We start from the raw sequence: 23,185 nt of genomic DNA, 5'->3' as shown, positions 1-23,185 counted from the left end.
TATCTCATTTTGGTGTCTCCATGTAAATAATTTTTGAATAAATCTTTGGCATTATTGTCAAAAAGGGAGAGAGACTATGTATACTGAGAGACTATGTATATTGTATGGGGGAGAATCATACAAAGAAAAATGTATATAGCAGAGGAGAATTTTGTAGATATATTGTATAGTATACTATATATACTTACAAAGACAAATTTTGAAAAATCTCAAAACAATATACCCTACTGAGCCAGTATCACATGGTGATGTATATAAGTTTTGGCTAATAAGTGTTTTTGTCACTAATGCCAAAGGGGGAGATTGTTGACATATCATTCAAGTTTGTAATAAGTAACAACACTTATTTAGATTTTGTATGGCTACCAAGCTCATTGAAAAATATACAGTGTTTGTCATGTAATTCAGTAGCCATTGAATTCTACAGTTGTTACCGAGTCTTCTGGACTAATTCCAAGTGGCCACCAAGCATTCCAGTGGTTACCAAGTAAATTCATTGAGTGTGATGTGCAGCAATTCAAACTGAGCAAAATCAAGCAGTGTGAAGTCATGCAGTTAAACTTGAGCACTTCAGTGGTTATTGAGCTTAGTAGTTTCTACTGAACTAGCAGTTCATATGATGTGAAGCTAGTATTAACTAAACCATATGCGAAGATAGTGTTTATTGAGTGAAGTTATGGTAAATTAGTAATTCAGTTTATGACAAGTGACACAGTATCTACCGAATCACTAGTGTAGACCAAGTTCGAGACTGCTTTGAGGTGATTAGTATGGATTGAGCTTCTAGGTATGTGCAAGATCATGGTCAACCAAACTATGCCCTTAAGTAGCAATAAAAAATCAGAAAATCAGGGTTATGTCAACTTGACATGCAATTTTCTACTTGTTATTAACTTTATATTAAAAAGTTGAGAAAAAGAATCGCTAGAAAATTGAATCTAGTTTCTAAACTACTAGGACTTATCTCAAAAAAAAATAAAAATTGATTGGTCAAAATTTTGAATTTTAATGCAATATTACAAAAATTTTAGAAAGAAAATAAGAAGTAGACATATGTTTGAACACCTTAATCAAAATCAAATGATAATATTTTTTAATAATATTCTAGATATAAGTAGTAGACTCATGCCTAGATGTGACACATATTTTTGGGTATTTTTATTCTAAACAAATAATAAATAATTAATTTTTGACTTTAGTATTTTTGAAATTAAAAAAATCTCGTGTCTGACCACCTTAACTAAGTCAAAACTCTGCAAAATTCAAATTTTCATTTTTTTCCTTATAGTAGAAGAAACATAGAATGTGATGCATATTTTAGATTTAAAATATGTTGTACTAGTTGAAAGTTATAGTTATTTTTCAAGTAGTGTGTTAGTGAGCACTTTATATGCAACTCCATTAGAAAATAAGTAATAATTACTTACTAACCTAATAATTTGACAAACCTTACATTTATGGAAAGATAAGAGCATTATTAAGAAACTCTTTTCATTTCATCAAATTTTGGTGAAAAATAGTCGCTAGCTACATGTTTGAAGTAAAAATCACATAAAAATAGGCCAAAAGCACATTTTTAGGATGTTTTTAAAGTTGGCCATATAGGTTTGGTATAAAAAAATATAGTAAACCTTATAAAAATATTAATTTTTTTTATTTAATATTAGGGTGGGTGGGAAAAAAGATGGAATAGGTTTTTAAATTGTTTGAGATATTTTAGAACTATAGATTTTTCAGATCGCCACTTTTTGGCATACCATGATCCTACACATACCCTTATACTTCTACTGAGTACATGATGATGCCGAGTAATGACAATGGATGTTGTGTATCATAAGTTCACCAAGTTAGTATTTAGAACATGAATGTCTTTATTTGGGATGACTTTGTAATATTGGTATTAACTTGTATAATGTCTGACTTTGTTATTATGTAAATTGGATTGGTATATATGTAATGTATTGTATCATATCTAACATGTGTGAGTGTGTAATTCATGAATATTAAATGTGTAAGAATGAGAATGTAATCAAGTAATAGATAAATTATACATTGAAAGCCTTATTAGAAAAGGAGCAATAGAGACACATCCATAACAAAAGGTGACTAGTATAATCAAGGAATGTCTATTAGCAATTTAGTTGCAAATTAGAGATCTATTATTTCATTCTAAGAGGTGAACTAGTCAAAATGTGTTCATTTGTAAAAACCTCTAATAAGGTGGACCTAGTAGTCCTAATTTCTCCTAATATGGCAGATCATTAGAAGTGATCAATGTAAACCTTTATAGGCCAACTTTATGTTGAAGTTTTGTTGGTTTCATCCCCACCCCAGTTTTACTTTCTATTTGGAAGGTTTCATGGTCACCAAATTATTGTGTTCAAGTGTTATGAATTTTTTATGTTTTCAATTTCTCATGCATGTAGTTAGATCAATAAATGATAATTGGTATATTGCTATAAAGTACTAAATTTGATAAAGTTTTAGAGGTTGCTAATTCACCCCTCCCCTCTTAGTAACCTAGCTTAGTCTTGAATATTTCCAACACTATTTAGATACAACACTATTTTATTATCATGTGATAGCCACTAATTCTCTACTTCTCTTGTTTACAATGTAGCTTCTAGAGAGTAGTTACTAAGGATAGATAAGCAAGGAGCATATGCATATTGAAATTCCTCTATAAGGTTAGGGTTTTAATAATTTCTATGGATGTAGATAGTACTATAATTTGATTCTTTTGTAATAATATTTAGTAGTGATCATGGTAGGGCATCGCCTATCTAGAGTCCTCCTGTTTCTTTGAAAGCAATCATATTTTGTAAAAAAATTGAATAACTTTGATATTTTCTTGCAGAGCTCACACTCCTATTTTTTTAATATCTTAGCTTAAAAATTTTTGTGACTTCAAAAAAAATGAAATTTTTGTTTTAGAAACAAGGCTTATGTTACTCAAGAAACCCTATAAAAAAAAGACTTTTTAGTGTATTAATTTCACATGATTTTTACTTGTTAAAGTCCTCTACACTCAATGATTCAGGCGCAAAGGACCTTCCATCAAGTTTCTCTTTCCAACTTGTTGTTCTAAATAGTACAATTTTTTTTCTACAACGTGTTCTCTCTCAATTTACTATGCTAAGATGGTGAAGAGAAAATCCTATTTTTGTATCTTTTAGAAAAATAGAGTCGCAATTTGCTTGGAAAATGAATACTTGGTTTAGATAATGATACAAAGAATGAGATTTAATGTGATGACGTATTAACATTTTCTCTCTTTTCTGTTTCTTTACCTAATCCTTGTAGAAATTCATTGAAATAATCTGTGATGTGATATGGAGAACAACCTGCATCTATCATCATTCTCAATATTTTATAAGCCTTCTCTACCTTACCTAGTTTTCTATAAGCTTCTATTAGAGTGTTATAAGTGAAAACATGTGGAGTGAGCCCATTAGCATTCATACCTCTAAAACAATTTCTACCTCATCCAAGTCACTTACCTTTCCAACTATATTTATTAACATATTGTACATAACAATGTCCAAGCATCCTCCCTTCCTCAACATTGCCTAGAGAATTGCACGTGACATATATTTTTCACCCTACTTTTCAAAGCTATAATGATTATGTAGTATGTAACTACATTAAAAAAAAAGGTTTCCTACCCATTTCAAGGAAAAATCCTAGTTTTAGGCTCACTTGCATTGTCAAACATATTTCTAAATAACCTAAAAGTTGTCTTTACCTTCCCTTGTTCTAACAAACCAACATGAAAGTGTTGAACATATAAATATTAAAAAAATCCATCCCTCTACCTTGCATCCTTCTTCCTTTAACTTCCAAAAATCTTGGATAAGCTTCAAAATTAAAATCTCATTTTGAAGTATCTTGCTCACCAGCACCATTTGTATGATCCATTGAGACTTTAGAAGTAAGAGAACATCCGTTCCTCTTCTGTAGATTTTCTTCTATCTTTGTGTCATTATCAAACATTTCTAAAGATGATAGACTAATAGTAAAGTTATTTGTGCCTAATATCCCTTGAGAGACCTTGCCTATATTTGTTGGATCTCGTATGAGCTTCAAGGAATGGTTCTCACTAATACTATGTCACATGTTTGTTTTCAAATATGATACATGACCAATGAGAGGCCAAATGTTAGTCACTTCCATTTTCTTTCCTAGAATACCACTAGAAGCATTGTCATTTTTTACAAACATAAATCTTTAATCAATACTAATTAGTTACTACCCCCATATCAGTACTCCACCTTATGATATTAGGGACAACATTGCCATCTCCAATTTCCTTGATAAACTAATGTGCCTGGTCCTATTTACCATAACAATTAAGTGCAATCAATATTGATGTTACTATTACCATGTTAGATGACATCCCTTTGGATTCCATTTCTTCCAATAAGTTAAGCGATTCCTCAATTCTCCCTACCTTATAGAAATAAAAACTAACTATGCTATATATGATTCTATATACACATTTTCTTTTCATATTCAAATAATAAAAAATTAGATAGAAAACTTCTACCCTACCTTTCTTGAATAATATATTAATCAAGATATTGTAAGAGAAGCAATTTGGCACCATGCCCTGCTGCACCATCATCTCAAGGATTTTGCATGCATTGTCTATAATTCTATCCTTCATTAGACCATCGAGAAGAGCATTATCAGAATAGGATTATAAGTATCATGAACCATTTCACTAAATTTTTTAAATGCATCATTGATATTATTCACTTTTGAGAGTCCACATATCAGAATTCCATAACCAATGGCATTAGGGTCATGCCCTTGGTCCTTCATCTCTATAATCATGTCCATAGCTTTTTTTCAATTTTCTTGCTTGACATCAAACAACAATCATGAAATTGTATATGCATACATCCAGAGCACATCCTCTATTTTTAATTTCTTCAAACACTTCTTTAGCCAAATCTGTTGGGTGATGTGATGCACTCCCCTACCCACAGGTGGTTAATTATGTGGTGTTCCATGTTCACTAACAGTCATGGCTTTTGGTGCAATAGTAAATGGACCCTACAATTGGTATCAGAGCCTAGTTTTGGCCTGGTCATGGGTTCAAATCTCTTCGGTGCCTTCCAAACCTACATAAGCACTCGGTATGCCTGTCGAGGGGGAGATTGTTGGGTGATGCGATGCACTCCCCTACCCACAGGTGGTTAATTATGTGGTGTTCCATGTTCATAATAGTCATGGCTTTTGGTGCAATGGTAAATGGGCCCTACAAAACCCACTTTCCAAACTACTCCAAAAGCATTAATGCATATACTATAGTCCATTTATAAAAAATACAACCATTATTTTGTGTATCATAGAATACGTTCTCGAAGTCCATCATCATACATGCACCTTTCTCAAACCTAATAAGAACTGATTGAGAGCAGTGGTATATGGTTTCATATTGGCTTCAATGTTGTAATAAATATAACAAAGGCTTTACTAACTTGGGATTTGAGTATAAGGACATCTTAGCATGTTCATGTAGAAAAAATGTAAGTGCTTCTTATTTTCGAAGTGCATTTTAAGCATAGGAAATTATTAATGTATAAACATATCTGCATCTCCCAATAGAGAAAAATTCATTGATTAGTGCATGGGTCTCCATCAAAGGACTTGAGAGTGCAGGAAGGAATGTTGTCAAAGGCTACAAAAGAGTAGTATTGGTCAATTTCTTGAAGGCTTTATTAGAGTAGCATAGAGAATTTCACAACCCGTTTTATGTAGTGGCCATGCTGAGAGCCTTCTTTGATAGTGTAAGACAATTAATTACAAGCATATGGTCTCACAATAGTAGCTATGGATAGGTTGGGAGTAATCACATGGTTCCATAGTTACACCAACATAGGAGATGGGGGGATGACGGGATGGGAGGACAAGTTTCCAAGATGAGGTGATAGAGGAGCCTTGATTTGGTAGACTATTTATTAAGGCATACATTTCACAGGCCCTAATCTAGGCCAATAGGCTTAAAGAACACACTCAGCTATAAACTCTCAGAACTCTCAAATAACCCTACCAAATGAACTTGAATTCATTATTACCTTAGTAAGAGCTCTCAAAATTTTGACTTTCAGGCTCTTAGTCATTGAGCAGATGGCAGATCCTTCAAACCCTTACCACAATGAGGGTTTTAATGCAAAATATAGAAACTGGCTTCCAAACTTCAATAGTTCACGTACTCCACTCTTCCAAGGGAATCTTCAACATCTCATTACTATATAAAATCCCTTAAATAGACTTGCCAACCTGAACCAAGCTTCTATCACATTTTTTTAAGAATGTTGATTCAATGTAATTACTTGCAAAAATAGTTACTTGTTGATTCTTGGTCCATACCTTTATGGGGAAGAACGTTATGTTGTAGGTTCATGATATGAAAATTTCAACAACACAAAACCTTTAACAATCTTCCCTCTCTCCCCAAAATAAGAATATGCAATTACTATGGTACCTTTCTAATAAAATATGCAAAATTTACTATCTAACAACGAGCAGTAAGTTTTTTGACAATAATCCAATGATTCAAGACAAAATTAAAAATCAATAACAATACCATACTTCATTACCATATATACGAGAATCTTAAGGATCACCACAACCAAGGAATAAGCAAGAAAGAATTAAAGTTGTAGTCAAGACGAGTTCACTAACAAAATTTCAAAAAATACTAATTTATTATACATAATTACACACATGTTTTTTCATCTTTCTTCTCCACATATCTTCCCCTATCCTTCTACACAAGATTACTTTTTACAACCCTTTCCCTTAATCTTATTCATCTTTACATTGTTCCAATTGACTCTACTTTCTGTGATTTTAATTGGAGGCTGAACTGAAGTCCATTTTACATCTACTACAATAGTTGGTTCATCAATTTGTAAAAATATGGTAATGGTTGGTGGCATCTTAGTCTCAAATACATTGGCCCCTCCTCTTCTCTCTGTCTTCTCTTTCTATTTTCATCTTCCCTTTGTCTTCTCAAGGTATATCTATAGCATATCCATGTCTTCCATATTTCTTCCCCCATGGTGTCATCCTTTGTGTTTCTCAAACACAAAAAAAATTACCACTTCAACCGGAAATTGTCACAACTTCTCTATCCTATTTTAACCCCAACAAGAACAATTTTCTTTCTACCTGAAACCAAAATCTTTTCTAGAGCAATCACAGTGCTTCTACCAAACTTATGCAACCACCACAAATGTGCTCTTTAATAAGATGCAATACTTATTTGATACTATATATGATGCAAGTGTGGAGGTGTTAATCATGTTCTTCTAATAGTTATGTCAAAAACAATTGTGTTGTTTTTATATTTGAAAGGGACACTTTTTTCCATAAATTAACATACAATGAAGGTAAATAAATATCCACCGAATGATTGATAGTTAGGAAATCTTCATAGAAGCTCATGTTAAAATCAATTTCAATGTGATTTATAATATTAAATTCATGGTGAGTGACATGTATATCTTTTATAACATGGTTTATTAAGACAACTCTTTCATAACAATACAAAAAAGTAAAATAGTATGTTGTACCTATGATCAAATTATCACAACTGTACCAAAAAAATATAGACCTATGCCATTGTTTGAAGCACCAAATCCACAAGAAGAAAGGTAAACCATGAATTTAAGCCACCTTAGAATCCAAGAGTTAGCTGAATGTCTTGAAGGTTTCTTTGAAGCTCATGTCATGGGTGGGCTAGGAAAGGCAACAAACAGAGTAGGGGAAATCGACATCAACAGTGGCCATTTTGGATTTGGACATGATCTTGCAGACCTAATCTACATAGCAACTATTGAGAATCTCAACTAGAAAAGACAAGGTAAGAGATGACAAGGGCCAGCCTGAAGAGTGTGCCTTCATCTCTTGAGCTCGAGGAACTCTTAATCCACTGTAACCTTTTGATTTAAATAAACACATTTCAAGATATTCATACACACTAAAAACTATGTGTCATTGATTGTGATTATTGGACTAATTCTACTTTCTACTTTCCACCATTCCTATATCTTGCCACATGATGGAGGTTTTCTCTTCTCCTTCCATGATTGGGTGAAGAAATGTTGAGTCAGTTATAGTGTTCTGAGTTATAGATTCTTACTGATCATATCTAACATAATCACTTTATGAATCTATTACTACAACTATGGTTGATGTTCTATTCCTAATGTGGCTAGGTGAGATATTATTGATGAATATTTGTTTAAATTATATATATATATATACCTCTTCATCCATATGTTCTCTAACTATGTAGATATATATTTGTGTCCTTGTTGTAGACTCCATATTCTGGTTTAATTGTCTACTTCCTCAATTCTATGTTCTTTTTGTTCAATGGTCAAGGTTTGTCCCATTGAGCCTTCTTTGTTGACTCCTTATCCTATGAGCTTTGATATCAACTTAGTCTTCATATACGTCTCTCCCTTCTTATCAAAGTCATGTGCTCCCCATGGGAATCATGGATTCTTCTATATATATTGGAAATTTTTTGATTATTTTGGACTATAGTTATGAAATCTATTGATATTGTGTTTTCATATTTCTTGAACAATTATTTGATTGTCATTCTTAATTGCCCACCCATGGCTATTACTATTCTAAACATTATTTCTACACTAGCTATCACTTTCCATCTATGATTATTTCTTAAGGTTTATAGATTGGACATGTATTTCTACACTATCTATCACTTTCCATCTATAGTTATTTCTTGAGGTTTATAGATTGGACAAGTATGATGAAATCACATGCTCAATATTCTCAAATCTTCTTTTCCAACTATAGACAGAAAAATGGCTTTGACCATGATCCTTTTCACTGGCTGTTTTATCCTATAATGTTTGTGCTAAGATGCCTCTTTTCTTCTCTCCACAATCCTCTTCCTTTGTGTGTTTTTTTATCTCCATTTATACATGGTCAAGGTTACCACATATTACAATAGATCTAGGTAATATTGTTATTCATTTCTAATATTTTTTTGGCTTATTTTGTGGTGTTGGATACTAGTTGTCATTTCTAGTATAGGAGGTAAGTTGAAAATATTTCTAAAAATTTAATTTTTCTTTAACATATTTTTATTTATATTATAGATCATTTGGTTTAGCTCCCAAATGAGTTTATGATGACTACTATATTCTACCTACAGGTTCAACAACATGAAATTCTACCTACAAATTTTCCATTTAATGTCGATATTGTTTCCTTACACATAGGCTGGATATATATTTTTATCCAAGTTCTCATGTCATTTATGTCAATCTAGTTTCAAAGGTTAAAGATTGAGCAATTTCATTTTTCAAAATATGAACTCTTGCCTTTTGCCTATTTACTAGTGTTTTTTCATGACGCTGATTGCTTCTTTTTTGAAGTGCAAGTACAAAAAATGATGATGCTGATTTTATCATTTGTATTGATTCCATATTTTTAAAGTTGGACTTGGTTGGTAAATGGTATAATAGTAATGATTTGGTGCATCTTATTAAAATATCATTTTCAAACTTTTCCTACTGTTGATTTCAGGTTTCTAGATTAACACATATATTGTATAGGATATACAGATATCTATAAATCTATATGTTTTTCATTAAAATTTGTATCTTTATGTTTTTATTTGTTTGATTTAACAAACAAGAAATAAGAATGTAATGTTCTAGTGTGATTGCTAATACTTGTTTTTAGAGTTTGTTTGATAGGTTCTTGGTGAGAAATTGACTTGTTTCAAAAGAAACTTGGCCATTAACTTGCTAAGTGGTTATTAGTCCCTACCTTATCTATAAGGCAGGGAACTTATATTTCTAGATTCCAATAGCAATTAATTTTTGGGAATAAAAAAATTCAAGGACATTAATGTCTAAGGTCTATTTATTTACAAGATAATTTGTTTTCAAAAATTTAAATTTTATGATTTATATTAACTATTTTCCTAGGGGTTTGGAAATTTAATAATGAAGTTAAAAAGAAAAAAATTAGAGAAATGATAATTGTACTATTTTCCAGAACTCTCCTCAAAGCTCTAGTACACATCAAATCTCTGTGAGCCTTAGCTCACAAAATACAGATAGTTCCATCCACCTTCCATGGTGGGAAAGGTAGAAAAGATGACATAGACAATGACTATAAGTTAGAAAAAAACTTAAAGAAAATGGTTAGAAAGACACAAAGACCAGTTCTTCAAGAACACAACCATGGCATAGACCTATCTACAAGACAAGCACATAGCTGAAGCTGGGGTTTGTTTTTTATTTTTTCTACTATTTATTTTAATGAGGGCAATTGCACAAGGTTTTTTTTGGATCCTTCCTTTTGTGATTTGTTGAACAATGACAAAAGAAATAGAAACTGAAACCACAAAAAGATTCCAATTATATAAGCACACCATGATCATCAAGGGTTCATTTTAATCACAATAGGTAAATTAAAAGTGAAATAGTCAGGAATACATATCCTAGGAAGAATATTAAGAATTTGGTAAAACACAAATAGTTTTGTTATGTCTAGGAGTGCCTTCTATTTATTCCTTGGCTTGAATTATATTCTAGAGGGATTGAGTTCATTTTTAAAAATCTCAATTTTTTTTTATATTCATGATTCTTAATAAATGCTTCTGGTGGGAGACAAATACCATTAATTAGGATACAAGTTTTCCTGTTATCAACTTTTATGACGTGAATGATTATTTGTGCAAAACAGATCTAGTTCTACCAATAGACTTCTTTGACGAGAATCTTTAGAAACCATAAAATTTCATTTCACAAAATGTAAGACCTTGGTAATATTTAATTTATGTTCATCTTTAAGACTACAATACTTATAACTACATCTAACCATTTTTGCAGGCCCACTTATCAATTTCTACATAGATATATCCCAGATTTAGCCTACTATTTTAAGGAGAAATTTGACATGATTTGCAAGGTTTTCTAATGAGTTCTTCAATGCCAAGGCCAAAATGGTCTTGTCTACTATAATGAGATAAGATGTTCAACTCACTGCATCCACCCATAAGCGAATAAACACATATATTATTCAAGGAAACAAAAACTCCATCCCCAAAAACATAAAGAAAATGAAATAGAGTACATGAGCATACCGAGAGAGATGATATGTTCAGATTTGTGAGAAATATTAATCAAAATCATTCACAACCCTAAACTTAAAAATTTCCTCGGCACTCACAATTGCCGAGTGATAGTTTTACTTGGTAAACCCTAAGAAATTGAGTGGTAGGAGAGTTTACTGAGTGAGCTCGATAAATGAAGAAAAAATAATTTGATAGCCAAAGGATGCTGAGTGAGCTCAGTAGTGTGAATGCCAAGTGAACTCGGTAACCATAGTAGTGTGGTGCTTGGTAGAAGAAAGCACAGAGTGAGCTTAGTAGCCACTGTAGGGTGGAGCTTGATAAAAGACATTATCAAGTGAACTCGGCTTGAATTGTAGATGAATTCTACCAAAGACAATACCGAGTGATAGAACTATAATGTGAACTCTTTTTCACCATTAAAACTAGAGAGCCAAAGTATGAGGCTTCTAAATAAACTTTTCAAATGCAATGAATAGAAGAAGAACAATGTATTCTAGTATGCCTACTTGTTTTTCTATTCAACTTTGATTAAACCATTACAAAATTTGGGAGCATTCAGCTTCAACTAGAAAACCCTAAAATAACTGTCATGTCCCCTTTTCAAATAGTTAAAAAATAATAATCTTTGCTAAGGCAGGCAGGCCCAAAAAAGGTGAAGTTTCAGCAAAAAGGGGCTAATCTTTGGAAACCAATGGACTAATAAATAAAAATTATTATTAAAATATGTTTTATTAACCCCTCTTGGACATGAGTTAGGGTTATGCCCTCTTTTAAGGGATTTGGAGGAATTTCGGGCTCATTCGAGAATTTGATTTTTGCTCATTGCTTTGTTGTTCTTCAAAGGCTGCCAAACCTATGGAGAAGCAGACCCAAGGATGGGATTTTGCAAGTTTCCAGGAAGGCTAAGGATGGTATTTTAAAGCCATTCCATGTGCAAACTCATGCAAAGTTTGCGCTTGTGCTGAACAGTGTAGATTTGTGAGTTTTCGAGTGTGTTTTTTGTAAGAGTTTGGTGTTTCCAGTTGAGTATTTCATATCAGTTTGGACTGCTGCTATATTTCAGAGTTTTAGATATTAAAATAGAGCTGAATATATGTATTGGGTCATGGTTAAACTTCTGTGATAGATTATTAGTGTTTTGTGGTGATTTCAGGCTATTTTGTGTTATTTTCGGGAGCCCGATAAGCATTGTTTTTGTCCTCCGTTTGGGAGCTGTGTGTAAATGTTATATAGATCTGGAAATTTCATTTTGTAGGCTGTTATGCTGCTGAAATTTCTATAAAAATTTCCACTTTCATATTTATTAATAATATGTGAAGTTGTGAAGTTTTTTGCACTATTTCAGACAAACCCAATTTGGGGTTTATTAAGAAATTGGTGGATCTTTGTAATATTGGTTGTTTGATTTTGAATATATGATTAGAGGGTTGAAATATCATATAAATTCAGAAAAGGGACATTATAGTGGTATCAAAGCTATGATCTTGCCAACTTGAGGGTTTGTAGAAGTTTGCATGGAACCAAGTGAAAGAGAAAAGAGATATTTGCAGCGAGAAAAGGATAAAGAAATTTTGATCAAACCTCTAGCTAAAAGTAAAAGTACAAAATCCAAGGAAGGAAAAAGTATGGCTGATCAAGATGAGATGATAAAGAAATTTTTCCAAGACATCCAAGATACTCAGAAGCAAACAATGGATAGTTTGGCAAAAACTAGAGAGGCTTTGCGAATATTGACTGAAAAATTGCAAGGAGTTGCATCTATTAATGAGAGAGGGAGCACTTCAGAGGAGCCAAGAAATCTGAAACCCACACCCTCTAAATCAACAAAAACTATTTTTCTGCCTACAAATGAGCCACCAGTACCAAATCTAGTCCTTAATCCCATGGAAAAATTTATAGGTAACTTGATTGCATTAAGAGCTACTTACAATGGCTTAGATGATGACTTTCATAGTTCGGTACCTTTTAGAGAATATGTGGATATGATGAACACTTTGATGCCCAAGAAAGAGTACAGGAGGGAGCATGACATAAGTGGAAGAGAGCTCAAAAATAAAATAAGAAAGTTTATAGCACCTACTTTTGATAAAACAAATAAAATTTCAGCTAGAGCATGGCTACAAAAATTATAGACCTTCTTCACACTTAACCCCATGAAGGAGAGTGATGCGGTTCAATTTGCAAGCCTACACTTGGAAGATGTAGCCTATGATTGGTGGTATCATGGAATGACTACTCAAGGTCATGATCAGGTAACTACATTTGATGATTTCAGTCAAAGAGTGATAGATAGATTTGACCTCAAGGATGATGAAGATTACTTTAAAGCATTGTCAAAGTTGAAGCAAACCAAATCAGTTAATGAGTATATAGAAGAATTTCAAAAAGTGGCTATTATGGTACCTGATATGAGTGAAAAGAGGATTTTTTATCTTTTTCTTGATGGTTTGGAAGATTCTATTAAGGGTTTGGTTAAGGATTTCTCACCCTCAACATTACAGGAAGCTATCAAAAAAAGCTTGCAATTTGAAACTTGAGTGCCTATGAAATCAATCACTACTCAAAATCCCCCAAATCTTGGGAAACATAAGGGGAATTTTTAGAAAAAGACTTTTCCAACACTACCACCAAAAGATGTGATAAATGTAGCAAAAAAGAAGGTAGATGAAGAGACTAGGAGTGAATTAAGAAGGAGAAAGCTTTGTTTCACTTGTAGAGAACCATGGGTTCCGGGACATAGATGTTTGGGGAAAGGTCAAGTGCACTATATTGAAGTTGCTTCAGAATCTAATTTAGATGAGCATGAGGAATTTCATGACACTAAGGAGGAGGAAGAAGAAGAGAAAAGAAAAGAAATCAGAAAGGATGGCACTTTAGCAGCATTATCAGGAGTCCCAAGATACCATCCCTTCCAAATTTGAGGGGTACTAGCAGGGCAAAGGTTGACAGTTCTTCTTGATAGTGGTGCAACTCACAATTTTATTGATGAGGGATTTGTCATGAGAAGAGGGCTTAAAGCAGAAGATTTTGAAGGATTCAATGTTACTGTAGCTGATGGATTCACTATGCCTTGCACAGGGGTGGTGAAACAACTCAAGATGACCTTAGGAGATTATGAGTTATGTGATGACTTCTATGTTGTTGGCATTGGGGAGACAAATCTTGTATTGGGTGTTCAATGGTTGTACTCTATTGGAGGCTATTACATGAACCATCAAACTATGGAGTTTAAATTTCATTCCAATGGGAAAGAAGTCTTATTGAGAGGCTTATCAAATGGAGCACCTAAGGCAGTCTCTACAAAGAGGATGGAGAGGACTTTTTGAAGAGGACAAGTAGCATGGGCAGTAGGAGTCATAATCCATCCAACAAGCTCTCCAAAGAATCAAGGTAATTTTCATTTTGAAATTCAAAATATTCTTGATAAGCATAGTATAGTTTTCAATGACTTGCCTCCAGGATTACCACCAGATAGAGGTTTTGAGCATGTTATAGAGTTAGAACAGGGTGCCAAACCAGTTATAACAACCCCATACCACCATCCAAGAGGTTATAAGGAAGAAATTGAAAAAACTATTAAGGAACTACTGGACATGGGATTCATAAGGCCTAGCTCTAGTCCATTTGCATCATCTATGGTACTTGTCAAGAAAAAGGATGGTACAATGAGAATGTGTATAGACTACAGGGATCTAAATAAGAAGACCATAAGAAATAGTTATCCCATAACATGCATAGATGGTCTCATTGATGAGTTACATGGTGTTGTATACTTCTAAAAAAATGACTTAAGATCAGGGTACCATCAAATCCGAATGAGGGGTGAAGATGTGGAAAAGACTGCTTTTAGATGTCACTATGGGAATTTTGAATTTCTTGTTATGCCATTTGGCCTCACTAATGCACTTGCAACATTCCAATCTTGTATGAATAAGGTATTTAGCCAGCATCTTCGAAAATTTGTTTTGGTATTTTTTGATGATATCTTGATTTATAGTAAAACATGGGAAGAGCATCTAAATCACATAGACACTATTTTGGGAATCTTGGAGCAGCAATATTTCTAAGATAAGCTATCTAAATGTGAGTTTGGTTTGACAGAGATCCTATATTTGGGACATATTATAAGTTCTAAAGGAGTACAGGTTGATCAACAAAAACTTCAGGCAATTTTGGATTGGCCTCCACCCACTAATCTTACACAATTGAGAGGTTTCTTTGGGTTGTGTAGCTACTATAGGAGATTTGCCAAGGGATTTTCTTAGCTTGCTTCCCCCTTGACTGATTTGACAAAGAAAGGAGCTTTTGTTTGGATAGAAGAGGCACAAAAAACATTTGATAAGCTTAAGAAGGTAATGAGTTCATGCCCTATGCTAGCAATTCCAGATTTTTCTTTACCTTTTGTTGTTGAATGTGATGCTTTTGGAGAAGGTATTGGGGCTTTCCTAACTCATAGGGGAATCCAATAGCATTTGAGAGTAGAAAACAAAATCAATCAGAGAAAGGTTACTCCATCTATGATAAAGAAATGTTTGCAATCATGCATGCACTTCATAAGTTTAGACAATATTTGGTATGTGGGAGATTCATTGTAAAGACAGACCATAATAGCCTCAGGTTCTTCTTGAACCAAAGGGATTTTAATGATCATCAACAAAAATGGGTAAGTAAATTGCAAGCTTATGATTTTTATATTGAATACATGAAAGGAAATAATAATGTGGTTGCTGATGCTCTCTCAAGAAAGCCCATTGTGTGTTCCTTAACATCTATCTTTGTTGATTGGAAAGTCTCCATAATTTTAGAGTATGCTAAAGATTCCTTTGCCACCAAGATTTTGGATAAGTTAGTGGATGATAATAGGTACAAGGTTGTTGATGAATTGATTTATTACAAGAACAAGATCTTCTTAGTGCCAGGATCAAAAACTAAGGAGAGGATATTGAGGGCCTTTCATGACACATCTTTGGCTAGTCACCAGGGATACTTCATGACATACAGGAAAATTTGAGAGTGGTTTTCATGGAAGGGTATGAAGGAGGATGTACTTAAACACATTAAGGAATGTATGGTATGCCAACAAAGCAAAAGTGAGCAAAATTTTCCTGTAGGGTTGTTGCAGCCACTTCCTATTCCTGAACAAAAATGGGAAAGTATTTCCATGGACTTCATCACCGGGTTGCCCAAGGTTCAAGGTAAGGATTGCATATATGTGGTGGTAGATAGACTAACTAAGTATGCACATTTCTTTCCTATCACATCTGATTTCAAGGCATCACAAGTGGCTGAATTGTTCTTCAAGGAGATTTTTAGATTACATTGCTTGCCTAGAAACATTGTCAGTGACCGGGACAATAGATTTCTCAGCTCTTTTTGGAAGGAGCTCTTTCATTTGGCAAGAACAAAACTCACTCCTAGTACTAGCTATCACCCTCAAACAGATGGACAAATAGAGATAGTTAATAAATGGATAGAGGGATATTTGAGTAACTATGTTTCAAATCAACAACATGCTTGGGTGAAATGGTTGCACCTAGGGGAGTATTGTTACAATACATCTCATCACATGTCTATTGGTATGCCTCCTTTTTGTGCTCTTTATGGTTATGATGCCCTTTCCTTTATTGGTTTAGTACTTTCAGATAGAAGAGTACCTACAGCAAGTGATTTCATCAAGCAAAGCCAAGACATAATAAGGTCCCTCAAGGATAATCTACAACATGCACAGAACCAAGAAAAATTGTATGCTGATAGGAAAAGGACTGAAAGATCTTTTGAGGTGGGAGATTTGGTATTTGTCAGGTTGTAACCATATAAGCAAAGCACCATGAAGAGGAGTGGGGCAGAGAAACTCAAACCAAGGTTCTATGGGCCTTATAAGATCACCAAGAAGGTAGGATAGGTAGCTTATGAATTGGAGCCCCCACCAAACAGAAAAATACATAATGTTTTCCATGTATCTTGCTTGAAGAAGGTTCTAGGCTAGCAAAACATAGTATCTACAGAATTACCACCTCTTGATAATGAAGAAAAAATAGTTTTGATACCAGAAGAGATTTTGGATACAAGAGAGAAAAGATTGAGAAATAGGAGCATCATAGAGCATTTGGTCAAATGGAAAGGATTACCATTAGAGGATGCAACTTGGGAAGGAGCACATATTATTGAACATTCCAATCTTCATTGCTTGTGGACAAGCAATATTTGGGAGGGGAGGACTTTTCATGTCCCATTTTCAAATATTTAAAAATAATAATCTTTGCTAAGGCAGGTAGGCCCAAAAAAGGTGAAGTTTCAGAAAAAAGGGGCTAATCTTTGGAAACCAATGGATTAGTAAATAAAAATTATTATTAAAATATGTTTTATTAACCCCTCTTGGCCATGAGTTAGGGTTATGCCCTCTTTTAAGAGATTTGGAGACATTTCGGGCTCATTCGAGAATTTGATTTTTGCTCATTGCTTTGTTGTTCTTCAGAGGCTGCCAAACCTGTGGAGGAGGAGACCCAAGGATAGGAGTTTTCAAGTTTCCAAAAAGACTAAGGATGTGAGTTTAAAGCCATTCTATGTGCAAGCTCATGCAGAGTTTGCCCTTGTGCTGAACAGTGCAGATTTGTGAGTTTTCGGGTGTGTTTTTTGTAAGAGTTTGGTTTTTCCAGTTGAGTATTTCATATCAGTTTGGGTTGCTGCTATATTTCAGAGTTTTAGATGTTAAAATAGATTTGAATATATGTATTGGGTCATGGTTAAACTTCTGTGATAGATTATTAGTGTTTTGTGGTGATTCCGGGCTATTTTGTGTTATTTTCGGGAACCTAATAAGCATTGTTTTTGTCCTCCATTTGGGAGCTGTTGTGTAAATGTTATACAAATCTGGAAATTTCATTTTGTAGGCTGTTATTCTGTTGAAATTTATATAAAAATTTCCACTTTCAGATTTATTAATAATATGTGAAGTTGTGAAGTGTTTTGCACTATTTCGGACATACCCAATTTGGGGTTTATTAAGAAATTGGTGGATCTTTGTAATATTGGTTGTTTGATTTTAAAAATATGATTAGAGGGTTGAAATATCATATAAATTTAGAAAAGGGACATTACAATAACCCTAAAACTTCAAGCAACTTCAATACTTAGAAAATTTAAACTTGCAGCTCTAATGGTTGCATACAATAACACCTGGACCAATCACTACTTCAACTAGATGAATGAAACAATAAACTCTAAACTTACAGAATGATAGGTAGAAACATGTGCAACTATAGGCATGACAACTATTCCTTCTGTCTTTGCAATGACTGATCTGCTGATCACCTTTTTCTCTTTCTTCTCTGCAACTCTCTGATCTACTCTTCTTCTGCTTCTTCCTCTAACTGGTCAAATGAATCAAACATACCTTTTGTCATATTTTCCCCCCTCTTTTTAGATTTCAAAATTTAACCTATCACATTCATGTTTATTATTTTTCTATAATTTTTTAGGGGTGGTAGGTGGATGTTTGGCTCCAGGGAGAAACAACCAACTACAATTAATATTCCAACACTCCCCCTTTATCCTAAGCCAAACAAGCAAGGATCACTACTGATCCAAATCAACTACACCAAGACACTCTCTTAGGTGTACAAAAGTTCCAATCCCTAATGGCTTGGTAAACATGTTTGCTAGCTACTACTTAGACCTGCAAAATTCCATCTTGATATCTCCATACTCCACCAACTCTCTGATGAAGTGATATCTAATTTCTATGTGTTTGCTTCTCCCACGGAAGATTGGATTCTTTGGCAATGCAATTGATGGGATGTTGTCACAATAAATTGTGGTTCCATCCTCTTGCCTTTCATTCAAATCTGTCAAGATCCTCCTTAACCAAATAGCTTGACATGCTGCTGTATTTGCTGCTATATATTTAGCCTCTGCTATAGATTGAGCAACAATAGGTTGCTTCTTGGATGCCCATGAAATTGCATCGAATCCCATATGAAATAAATATTTAGAAGTGCTCTTCCTATAATCTATACTTCCAACCCAATCACTATTAGTATAACCTATCAACTTAAATTCATTTGATGTAGTATACAAAATTTGAAATCCCTTGGTACCATTCACATACCTTAGGATCATCTTTTCTGATTTCCAATGGGAATCCTTTTGTGTTTTCATAAATCTAGAAATTAGACTTATTGCATGCATTAGGTCTAGCCGAGTTGTAGTGAAATACATTAAAATTCCAACCATACTCTTGTATAGTGTTGGATCCACTCTCTTGCCAGAGTCTTCCTTGCTCAACTTCACACCTACTGCTGTTGGTGTGGGGGTTGACTTACTATTCTACATTTCAAATCTCTCCAAGATTTACCCTGCATACTTTTCTTGAGAGATGAAAATGCCATCATGCATTTTTTTTACTTCTATGCCTAGAAAGTTCTTCAAGAGACCTAGGTCTGTCATTTCAAATTCAATTTTCATGACCTCTTTGAACTCACCAATTAGAGTCTTATCATTACCAGTAAAAATTAAATCATCTACATACAAGACAACAATTAATACATTTCCATTTGATGTCCTGATGTAGAGAGTAGGCTCACCATTGCTTTTTCTAAAGCAATTGCTCATCAAATATGAGTCAATCCTATTCTACCATGCCCTTGGAGCTTTCTTCAACCCATAAAGAGCTCTCTTCAATCTATATACTTTATTCTCTTCACCTACAACTTCATAACTAGGTGGCTACTCCACATATACTTCTTCCTTCAATACACCATTTAGGAAGGCGGACTTCACATCCATTTGGTATACCTTCCATTTGTGCTGAGCTGCAATTGCTATGATAGCACACACAGTTTCCATTCATGCAACTGGGGCATATGTCTTATCATAATCTCTGCCATATTGTTGTTTGTAGCCCTTGACTACCAGCCTTGCCTTATGCCTATCAATATTGCCTTCAGCATTGCATTTGGTCTTGTAGACCCATTTCACTCCAATCACTTGCTTCTTGGAAGGAAATTTAGTTAGCTCCCATGTCTCATTTCTTTCTATAGCATCTATCTCCCCATCCATGGCCTCACACCATTTCTTCTCCTTAATAGCTTCTTCAAAATATATTGGATCAAAATGAGAAAATAATGCAAAATTAACACTCTCGTCATAATCTTCATACCTTTCATCTTGGTATATCTCCCTAAGACTCTTGGTCTTTCTTGGTAATAAGGAGGAGAGTGTGAGATTAGTTACTTTACTGCTATTGCTTTGTCGACTAGTTTGGCTTGCACTGGTACTCGATATTAACACTCGATCATGCCTAGAGGAGCTCGGCAATGACTGAAGTTGCTTGCCTTTCCTTCTATTTTCTCCTTCTTCTTGCTGTTCATCACACTTGTACATTTGAGGTGATTTTGTGACCAAAATTTGCAACCATTTATTAAAATTTTAAAGATTGGTCCCAATATGGAAGGAAAAATCTCTTTTTTAAAAAATCCATGCCTGCGTTGGTCAAAATTTTGACCAACACTTAGTTGAACATGTCAAAATGAAAAACTGTTGCACCCACCCATTTCATTATTTTTTAAAATAAGGGTTTGGCTGCCCATTTTATTGCATTTTTTTAAATTGATAGGAGATTAGCGCAAACGGTGGGAGGTATATTGCTCATAGGGCATCTTGATTTGGATATGAATACACGTGGGATACGGATGTGAACACCATCTTTCTCATCTCTATTGATTTGAAATATTCTACAGAGCACACACAGGGGAGCTGCACAAGCAATTTAGGAGAAGAGGCTGAAATCAAGGAAGAGGCAAGGAATCAAGGTGCTTATCACATTTTTCTACCATTTTTTGCTAAATCTTAGCCATGGCACCAGGTAGTTGGATTCAACCTTTCAATTATGAAGGGATCCCCTTCATATGTAGAAATTTCTTTAAAATATGTCACGTTGTTGCTAATTATGACCTTGTGAAGTCTAAATAATCTATTTCTTAGTGGGAAGATTACTCTTTCCAACATTATACTATTTAGAAGAATTGATCCATGCTGAGCTTGTCCTAGATGGTTGCTCATGATTATCCCATTTCTTCTCCTTTGGTAGGTGCAGTTGGGATAGATTCTTCCCAAATGGGGGATGATGCTATTGTAGATGTTTATGAGAATTTTCTTTCTAGTTCTTCTCATTTTTTTGGCTTAGAATACACTATTGTCCTTGTTGGCACTATTGGTTATGTTGTTGCTTCTTTAGTTTTTCCTACTAGTTCTTTTCTTTCTGTAGGCTCAACAAGTAATAGTGTTCCATTTCGAATTTATGGTTTTGCTAATATTTTTGATAAGGCCTCAATTAGTGCTTCTTCTATGCTTCTTGAAGGTGTTTCTAGTGTTATCTATTTAGTGGATGTTGGTTCCTTTTCTATTGGTGCTTTTGTTTCCTTAGTTTTTGTTGGCTCTTTGATTTCTGTGGGGACTCCATTACTAGATTCCATTTTCTAGAAAGTTGAGGCTACAAAGGTGAAAGAGGATTGGATTATTGTTAAAAGGAAAAAAAACTCTAAATTTTTCTTCTCTTTTGATATGACTATTCGATCTCATATATGGGAAAGAAGAATGGTAGCTCTTAGTGTCTTTTTGTTCATGGTAGGACTTGACTAGTTTTTTTTCTAGTCTATCCTTCTTTTATTTGGATGGATATGGTCTTTCACGATCTTGTCTCTTGTCATGAAAATATATTTTTTTGGTCCATTTCAAACATGGAAGATGAATTAGCATTTCAAACACCTGAAGTATTGATAGTAGGGAGTCCATTTCATCTAGTGATGAACCTTTAACTGGGACACCAAGAACAGTAAGTGTAGTCACTGAAGCTATCATACCTGTGTTACAACTTAATTGTTTCATTAATAAAGATTCAAGAACCTATCAAAAATTTTGTTTCTTTTTTAAGATGTGAACCACAAATGACTTTATACATTATTATTTCATTCATTAGAGGTTCACTCACCAGGCAGGGGTGCTGCTCCACCTACACTTACTTTTATGACTTTGATTCCTTTTCCATGGGCCTCTTTAGCATATTCTGCCATTCCATCAGGTGTTCAATGATTAGATTTAGTGGTTATCTACAACACAACCAAAATTCAAATATCTTATCAAAATGTGTGGTGCCAAATATTGTTGCATTCCATTCACTTAAGCATTTCTTAAAATTATTGTTCAGGAAAATGTGTGCAATTCAAATAGGCTTCACAAACCAACCTCATATTGGACACTAAATGATTTGAGAATTTTTGCAGTAGCTGTCATGATTGGAAAATTAGAATCTGAGCCCATTATAATACGCACCTCTAAGCTACCTGTAAGAAATAGACAAAAGGAAGAAATCTTAAGACAATAGTCTATGTATGTATTGAAACAAATCATATAATGAAAAATAAGATAGAAAATAATAATGTAGAAGAATAGAGATATTGGAACTACAAAATCAATTGGAACGAATGCCTAAAAATATTGAATAAATAATAAATAGTCAATTTGCAAAACTACAAGCATATGTCATGATCAATGAGTTGATATTGTTGTACATTAAGGGTCTAATACACCAAGATGATGGAAATGAACTTAAACATATTCATCTATCAATTGGAATTACTCCATTTTACTGATCTATGTGTTGCTAATCCTATGTATTCAAGGTATGATACATTGAGATGTTAGAAGGGAACTCAAGCTTGATGGACTGTGAAGTTTGATTTGCAGTCTCTGTGAGCTATTATCATCCAAAAAATATACCCCCTTTCATTCATCTATCCATGAGCTATTTCTTGTGATTGTGATTGTGATTGAGCTTGTAACTCAATGACCTACTTTGGTTGCTAGTGTAGTTTTAGTGTTTTGCTTACTTAAATTCACTCCTCTATCACAATGTAATGTCCCCAAATCTTATTTGATATACTAATAGATTATATCTAACAGAGTAAATATTATTCTAAATAGAATAGGAAAAGGTGGATTATAATTAACGAGGACTATCATCAACATTTATATTCCAAATATAATTTTCAA

At 33.8% G+C, this 23,185-nt stretch overlaps 1 pseudogene; it reads right to left on the bottom strand.

The window, feature by feature from the left end:
- Positions 1–3,243: 3,243 nt before the first annotated feature.
- On the bottom strand, positions 3,244–22,206 carry LOC149561280 (uncharacterized; annotated as a pseudogene).
- Positions 22,207–23,185: the final 979 nt, after the last annotated feature.

The sequence above is a fragment of the Cupressus sempervirens genome, chromosome 4 (assembly GCF_028749045.1).
Source record: "Cupressus sempervirens isolate cs-2001-9-10 chromosome 4, ASM2874904v1, whole genome shotgun sequence".
In the NCBI taxonomy this organism is placed as follows: domain Eukaryota; kingdom Viridiplantae; phylum Streptophyta; class Pinopsida; order Cupressales; family Cupressaceae; genus Cupressus; species Cupressus sempervirens.
The sequence above is the reverse complement of the archived record's forward strand: the minus strand, read 5'-3'. Positions and strand labels throughout refer to the sequence as shown.